Consider the following 8,119-nt stretch of genomic DNA (forward strand, 5'->3'; position numbering starts at 1 on the left):
GTATTTTTAGTAGAGACGGGGTTTCACCGTGTTAGCCAGGATGGTCTCGATCTCCTGACCTCGTGATCCACCCGTCTCAGCCTCCCAAAGTGCTGGGATTACAGGCGTGAGCCACCGCACCCGGCCCCAAGGAGTCTCTTTACTCAACAACAGCCACAGCAACAAACAGCGTTAGCATCCAATAAGGTCATAGTGTTTGCCACCATTGTGGCAAGAGATTTATCACAATTAAATGATTGTTGGCAGTGGGGAACTGGGTACTAGAAAAAACAGAGAAATCCCTCTCACCTGGTATATGTTGTGAAAGCAGAATTAAGAAGTACTGACTTCAGATGCACAAAGGTGAATCTTAGTCACTAGACTATCCAGAACGGCTTTTATCAAAAACATGAAAGGTAAGTGTTTCCAAGAACGTGGAGAAAAGGGAACCCAGGCCACTGTTTGTGGGAATGTAAATTTGTACAACCATTTTGAAAAACAGTGTAGAGTTTCCTCAAAAATTAAATATAGAATTACCATAAAATCCAGCAATTCAACTTCTGAGTACGTATCCAAAGAAATCAAAATCAGTGCATCAAAGAGATATACACACTCCCATGTTTATTGCAGCATTATTCACAATAGCCAAGATATAGAAGCAACCTAAATGTCCATCAGCATATAAACAGACACAGAAAATGTGGTATATATACTCAGTGGAATACCAGAGAGCGTTGAAGAAGAAGGAAATCTTAATTACAACATGAATGAACCTGAAGGACATAGGCTAAGTGAAGTGAGTCAGGTACAGAAAGACAGATACTGTATAGTCTCACTTATATGTGGAATCTAAAAAAGTTGAATTCATAGACACAGAGAGTAGAATGGTCCGGGCGCGGTGGCTCAAGCCTGTAATCCCAGCACTTTGGGAGGCCGAGACGGGCGGATCACGAGGTCCCAACATCGAGACCATCCTGGCTAACACGGTGAAACCCCGTCTCTACTAAAAAATACAAAAAACTAGCCGGGCGAGGTGGCGGGCGCCTGTAGTCCCAGCTACTCGGGAGGCTGAGGCAGGAGAATGGCGTGAACCCGGGAGGCGGAGCTTGCAGTGAGCTGAGATCCGGCCACTGCACTCCAGCCTGGGTGACAGAGCGAGACTCCGTCTCAAAAAAAAAAAAAAAAAAAAGAGTAGAATGGTGGTTACCAGAGGCTGTGGTGCAGGGATAGAGAAAGCAGAGATGTTGGTCAAAGGATACAAAGTTTCAGTTACACAAAAAGAGTAAGTTTTAGAGATCTGTTGTGCAGCATGGTGACCATAGTTAATAATAAGGTTTTATATATTTCAAAGTTACTAAAAGAGTAGATTTCAAATGTTCTCACCACACAAAAAAAGTAGGTTAGGTGATGGATATGTTAGTTAGCTTGATTTAATCTTTCTACATGTATACATGTATACATATATAAAAACATCACATTTTACCCTCATAAATATATAATTATTATTTGTCAATTTAAAAATTTTTAAAGGTATTCCAGCTTCCTCTTACACGTGTTAATGAGTGATGACACATTGAATGAGCACTTTAATTGGCAGCAGAACTATTTCCTTCCTCATTTTGACACATCAGATAGTGGCCAGTGCTAAGGACATGAGAGACAATTATTTCTCAATAGAGTGCCACTATTTAGTGTATCAACAAAAACAATTTCCGAGCACTTATCTGCACAAGGTGGAATAAATATTCCATTCCACAAGTTAAATCTAGTTCCTGCTTAGCTTTTCTAAGAGCCTGTGATATGTTTTAGGTCACCAACTCTTAAGTCCTTTCAAATAAAGCTGTTTTCATTTTTTGTTAAGAATGAGACCAGGGCAAATAATAATGTCAAGGTAACAGTTTTTCTGGCAGGAGCTTGTTCCTGATTATTGCCTCTGCACTCGGGAATGAAGGATCTCACAGGCTTATGAGGCGACATTAGCTTAAATAGGAAGAGAGCAATAAAGAGGATAAGGGATTTGAGTACAAGGTGATAAAGCCAAGGAACAGATGGCTTGATGAAGAATGTTAAATAGGGTTAAAGATATTGATCTGCATGCTATTTTTAGTGTCCTCAAAAACTGGAGGAATTAATATTTTAGGAGTTAAGCCTAAGATATACGACATGAATTGTAAAGATATAAATACAGATATTGGAGAACAAATGCCTCAATAAATAGAACTAATAGCAGCTGCCATTTTAGAGTGTGGTGTATGTATAGCACATGGAATGATAAAGAATTGATGGTTTCTAACTCATTTCTCTCAACAACGCTTTCTTTAAAATTCTTCAGTGAAGTTTTAGAAAACACTGCAATTAGCTGGGCGTGGTGCCTCACGCCTGTAATCCCAGCACTTTGGGAGGCCAAGGCAGGTGAATCACTTAAGGTCAGGAGTTCGAGACCAGCCTGGCCAACATGGTGAAACCCCATCTCAACTAAAACTACAAAAATTAGCAGGGTGTGGTGGCACACATCTGTAGTCCCAGCTACTCAGGAGGCTGAGAAAGGAGAATCACTTGAACCCAGGAGGCGGAGGTTGCAGTGAGCTGAGATCACACCACCGCACTCCAGCCTGGGTAACAGAGTGAGACTCTGTCTCAAGGACAAAAAACAAACAAAAAAACCCACCACAACCTTATCTGAACTGAGTTAGAGAAAATAAAGTATAAGATAGGCCCCAGGGACTGGGCGCGGTGGCTCATGCCTGTAATCCCAGCACTTTTGGAGACTGAGGCAGGTGGATCACCTGAGGTCAGAGTTCAAGACCAGCCTGACCAACATGAAGAAACCCTGTCTCTACTAAAAATACAACTGGGCATGGCGGCACATGCCTGTAATCCCAGCTACTTGGGAGGCTGAGGCAGGAGAATCACTTGAACCCAGGAGGCGGAGGTTGCAGTGAGCCAAGATCACGCCATTGGTCTCCAGCCTCGGCAACAAGAGCAAAACTCCATTTAAAAAAAAAAAGGTAGATCTCAGGAAAGACTGAAACACAGGGCTAAAATGTTTCCAGAATTCTCTGTGGCCTCTATTACAATTTCTTTCTGCATGTGAGCATTATTCTCTCCCACTACAGACCGACTGCTTCCACACAAGAGGGGAATATCAACTCCAGAGCCTCACATCTCACAGTGCTCACCACCAGAGAGGACCTAAGACTACCTTTCTCTGTGCGAATTCAAAAATCTGAAGGAAAGGCTCTGATCAGACCATATTGGGTCAGGTGACCATCCTCAGACAAACACATTATGTCTAATATAGGGGATAGTGAAATAGTTTGGGTCGGTTTTCTAGCCCTAGACCAATTATTGTGGCAGGGAAGTAAGCCCCCACATGAACTACACAACTGAAAAAGTAGATGTGGTCAGGTGCTTGTGTTCATACTTGAGACAAAAGAGCAGAGGAGACACTGCTGTGAGTCTGTTTATCGGATTGCAAGAAGGATCTGCAGAGCTCTGGAGCATGAATGGCCTTGAGTGAGGGCAACTTGGAGAACAGGACAAGTGACTACCAATATGGATTTTAGAAAATACAAGCATTCCTTGGAGATTTCTAGAATTTTATGGAGAAATAGACCTTCCAGTGTTTTCCAAAGGGAGCAGGAAGGACTGAGAAAGTGCATGTCCCTTCAGTTTAAGAACACTTCCTGGAAGGCGCACACAACATTTTGCTTACATCCATTGGCCAGAATTTGGTCACATGACCACACTCAGCTGCAAAGGAGGCTGATATAAGTATTATTTATTCTGGGTGGCCATTTGCCAAGTTAAAATTAAAAATTCTTTTACTAAGAAAGAAGGCCAGATGGAAATGAGAAGAAAACCAGCAACATATGTCACAGACTATGCAATGAATATTTATTACTTTGTCTCATCATAACAGTACTTTTCTTCTTTGGAGAGAATGGTTCTCTCCTACTGCAACCATGTGATTTTGAAGAGACTTGCCTATAACAGTATCCCGCTTCCCTGATGGTAAAGATAAGTTCCCAACCCCGCTTGTTTCAAGCATAATACCCCCATCTGCCTTGTCTTCGGTGATTTATGCAAAGGTAACACATAGTCCAAATTTGACCTATCAGAGCCCTTTCCTGGGATTTTCTAACTGAATTTTTCTTGGGTTACAAGGTCATAAATATGTAAGCCCAGGGCTACTTAAGGCTATAGTTGAGATATGGTGACAGCAACTTAAAAGACTAAAGCCAATACAGAAAGAGAAAAGTGAAAAGTGAAGAGAGAGAAATGAGAAATTTCTGGATAATATCCAAGCTCTTGGTGCCAGTCATCCATAAAAACAAATCCACCCTTACCCTTTCTGCAGATTGGCCATATATACCAATATATCTCCGATTATTGCTTAAGCCCATTCCATCCAGGATTCTGTAATTTGCAATCAAAAGTATATTTATATTTAAAATTTATATAAATTGTAGAAATACTTAGAAATTAAATTTCTAAACAGTTAAAGTTATACTACATTCATAATCAGTGGAAGCCATTAATCATGTGATGTGTTCCTGTTAAATAGTCTCTAACTTTCAGCCTTCAGATAACATAAATCAAAGGTATTACATTGTATTGTAATGTGTTGTGTTCTGTTGTGTTATATTGGGCTGTATTGTATTAGGTGATCCTGAACAATCACCTACCGAACCTAGCACTTGTTAACTAGGCTCTAGGGTTATAAGATTATAGCACTATCCCTATCTTCAAGGTCCTCATCTTCTATAGGGGACACAGAGAGGTAATACATAATTATAATACTATGCAGAAATATAAAAGGTAAAGCCGAGCACAGTGGCTCGCGTCTGTTATCCCAGCACTTTGGGAGGCTGAGGTGGGTGGATCACCTGAGGTTAGGAGTTCGAGACCAGCCTGGCCAACATAGTGAAACCCGTCTCTACTAAAACTACAAAAAATTAGCTGGGTGTGGTAGTGCACGCCTGTAGTCCCAGCTACTCGAAAGGCTGAGGCAGGAGAATCGGTTGAACCTGGGAGGCAGAGGCTACAGTGAGCTGAGATCAGGCCGCTGCACTCCAACCTGGGCAATAGAGTGAGACTCCGTCTCAAAAAAATAAAATAAATAAATAAGGTAAGCAACGGCACAAAAGCAGAAGTGATCAACTTGACATTTCTAACTTCATCTGTCAAAGAAGATTTCTCGTAATAATTAATCTGCTAGTATCCTTTAGTGCTAAAAGGATAACTGCTACAAAAAAAGTATATTTTCTTAAAATTCCAAATTGGAAATATTCCTTTTCTTTATTATTTCCCTATGAAATAATTAAATTCTATTCTATTTTATCCTGAGAGATTTTAAGTAGAATAGTAAAAAAAAATCCTACTAATTTGGTGAGTTCAAATTATTGAGATGATTAATGAGTCAAGACCATATGAATTTCTCAGACATTTTTAAGACTAGGAAAAGATACAATAAAAAAGCTTCCTGAAGTATCCAAAATAATATATCACTATCTTAATCACAAAACCATAATTTTAGGCTGAATTTCCTTAAATAGGAAAATTAACTCTTTAGATAGTAGGTGGTATTCAATAACACTTATGTTTTCACTAGATCATCTGTACATATTTTTCTCAAAATAGTTATTTATTTAAATCAAACAGGTTTGACAAGGCTCTAGGATGCAGTTGTCAATAGTATCCTTAATACAACAGATACCATGAAACCAAACACAGAACCAAGCAAGGATTAACAAGTTCTGTAGAGCCCAGCTCAAGCTAAAGAGATCATTGGATTCAATCCAATCAAGATCATTTGGCCTAATAAAAGGTTTGGGATTCTCAAGAGAACCTGGGCAAAGCCAAATTAAGAGAAAAGGCAATGTGAAAGAAAAATTAAACACTTCACTGTGGGGTTTTTTTTCCATTTTTTTATTATGGTAAAATACACATAATACAAATGTACTACAGTATCTTAGTCATTTTTTTTTGAGGCCAGTCACAAGCTCCTGTCGCCCAGGCTGGGAGTGCAGTGGCCAGATCTCCAGCTCACTTCAGCTCCGCGCCGGTTCAAGCCATTCTCCTGCCTCAGCCTCCCGGTAGCTGGGACTACAGGCATCCCGCCACCTCGCCCGGCTAGTTTTTTGTATTTTTTAGTAGAGACGGGGTTTCACCAGGTTAGCCAGGATGGTCTCGATCTCCTGACCTCGTGATCCGCCCGTCTCGGCCTCCCAAAGTGCTGGGATTACAGGCTTGAGCCACCGCGCCCGGCCTAGTCATTTTTAAGTACCATATATAGTTCAATGGTATTAAGCATATCAATATTGTTGTGCAATCATCACCACCATCCAACTCCAGAATTCTTTTCACTTTGCAAAACTGAAACACTATATTAATTACACAGTAAGTCTCCATTCTCCCTGCTCCCCCCAGTCCTTGGCAACCACCATTCTACTTTCTGTCTCTATGTTTTTGATTGCTCTAGGTACTTTGTGTTTTTTGAGATGGGGTTTCGCTCTTGTCGCCCAGGCTGGAGTGCACTGGCATGGTCTCAGCTCCCTGCAACCTCCGCCTCCCAGGTTCAAGCAATTCTCCTGCCTCAGCCTCCCAAGTAGCTGGGATTACAGGCGTGAGCCACCACACCCGGTTGCTCTAGGTACTTTGAAATCATACATACAGTAGTTGTCTTTTTTTGTGACTGGCTTATTTTACCTAGCATAATGTCCTCAAGGTTCATCCATATTGTAGCATATGTCAGAATTTCCTTCCTTTTTAAGGCTGAAAAATATTCCATTGTGTATATATAACATATTTTATTTATCAATTCATATGCTGATGGACATTTGGTGAACTATACTGTTTTTATGAATTATAATTATATATTAATAATCTCTAGTATCAGCTATATTCAATAAATACACTAGAAAAATAGTTGAATTGATCGTGAGTTAGGAAATTCAGTTTTGTTTCCAAATCTCAAAAATATACCAGAGGGACTATATTTATCCATACAGTTAATTAGATGAATAATTTTTGTCAAAATTGTTATACGTTTAATAGGAAAGTTTCAGTGATAAAACAACAACCCCTACTGTGGTATGTTGACAGTAGGACCCATCCATCCACAAACTGTTGCTTGATTAAACCCATTGTCCAAGGTTCTGACATCAGCAGGCTATGGAACACCAACAGTTCTATCTATATTTGAATTGTGATTCAAGCGAGGCCATTCTTGATACTTAGAAAACTTATTTTTGGCACATAAGTAACTATAGTAAGTAACCGCATTTATGACCCTATTGCTTAAGGATGTTTTAGATTTGTACTAGCAATAGCTCAAGAATGAACTTACTGGAGGGTCCAGGAGAAGTTTCAACAATTTAGCTCAAAGAAAGCTCTAGGAAAGCATTTATTTCCCACTGTCTCTAGTAGAGGTTGTTCATTCTCTCAGGGTCCACAGTCTCCAGGACAAGCTAATTTGGTGGTTGCATTCTCTTGGCTTCCCATTTTTCATATAAGAAACAGAGGATCCAAAATATTTCAGTAACTCACCCTAGGTCATATAGCAGGGAAGTTGCAAAGGGTTCTCCAAAGATGCTGTCGTCTCTGAAATCTTAAAAGTCCAGTAATCCACAACCTATATGAATCTCTTATCCCTCTATCTGTTTACCCCTCATACTCCCCACACTCCTCTTTCAGCACCACAGCCAGCTCAAGTTCTTGATGTCTTCATTTTCTCTGAGTCTATCTAGCGGAGCCCAGGTCCCGTAGTCAAACTGTTCGTGCACTGGTTCTCTCTAGTCCTTACATAAATAATTCATGAACTCCTAAATGTTGGATCAGTGAAACTGATTTCTCTGCTACTACATTCTAAGTACAGCTACGGGAAATTACACCTGTGGACTGATAATAATACAAAATTTTAAATATCAAATTTAAGTTAGAAAACGCTTCTCTCATTCTTTCAGTCTCTATTCTAAACTTTCACCACCATCTTCCTTTATGACTGTCACCTTGCTCCTTCTCAAAAGATGACCTAATCTCCCAGTTCACTTAGAAAATTGAGGCCTTGGTATGGATGGGAAGGAATTTCCTTACCCTCCAGGCCCTACATTTATAAGCCTGTGCACAGCTGAATCTA

The sequence above is a fragment of the Papio anubis genome, chromosome 1 (assembly GCF_008728515.1).
Source record: "Papio anubis isolate 15944 chromosome 1, Panubis1.0, whole genome shotgun sequence".
Taxonomy (NCBI): Eukaryota; Metazoa; Chordata; class Mammalia; order Primates; family Cercopithecidae; genus Papio; species Papio anubis.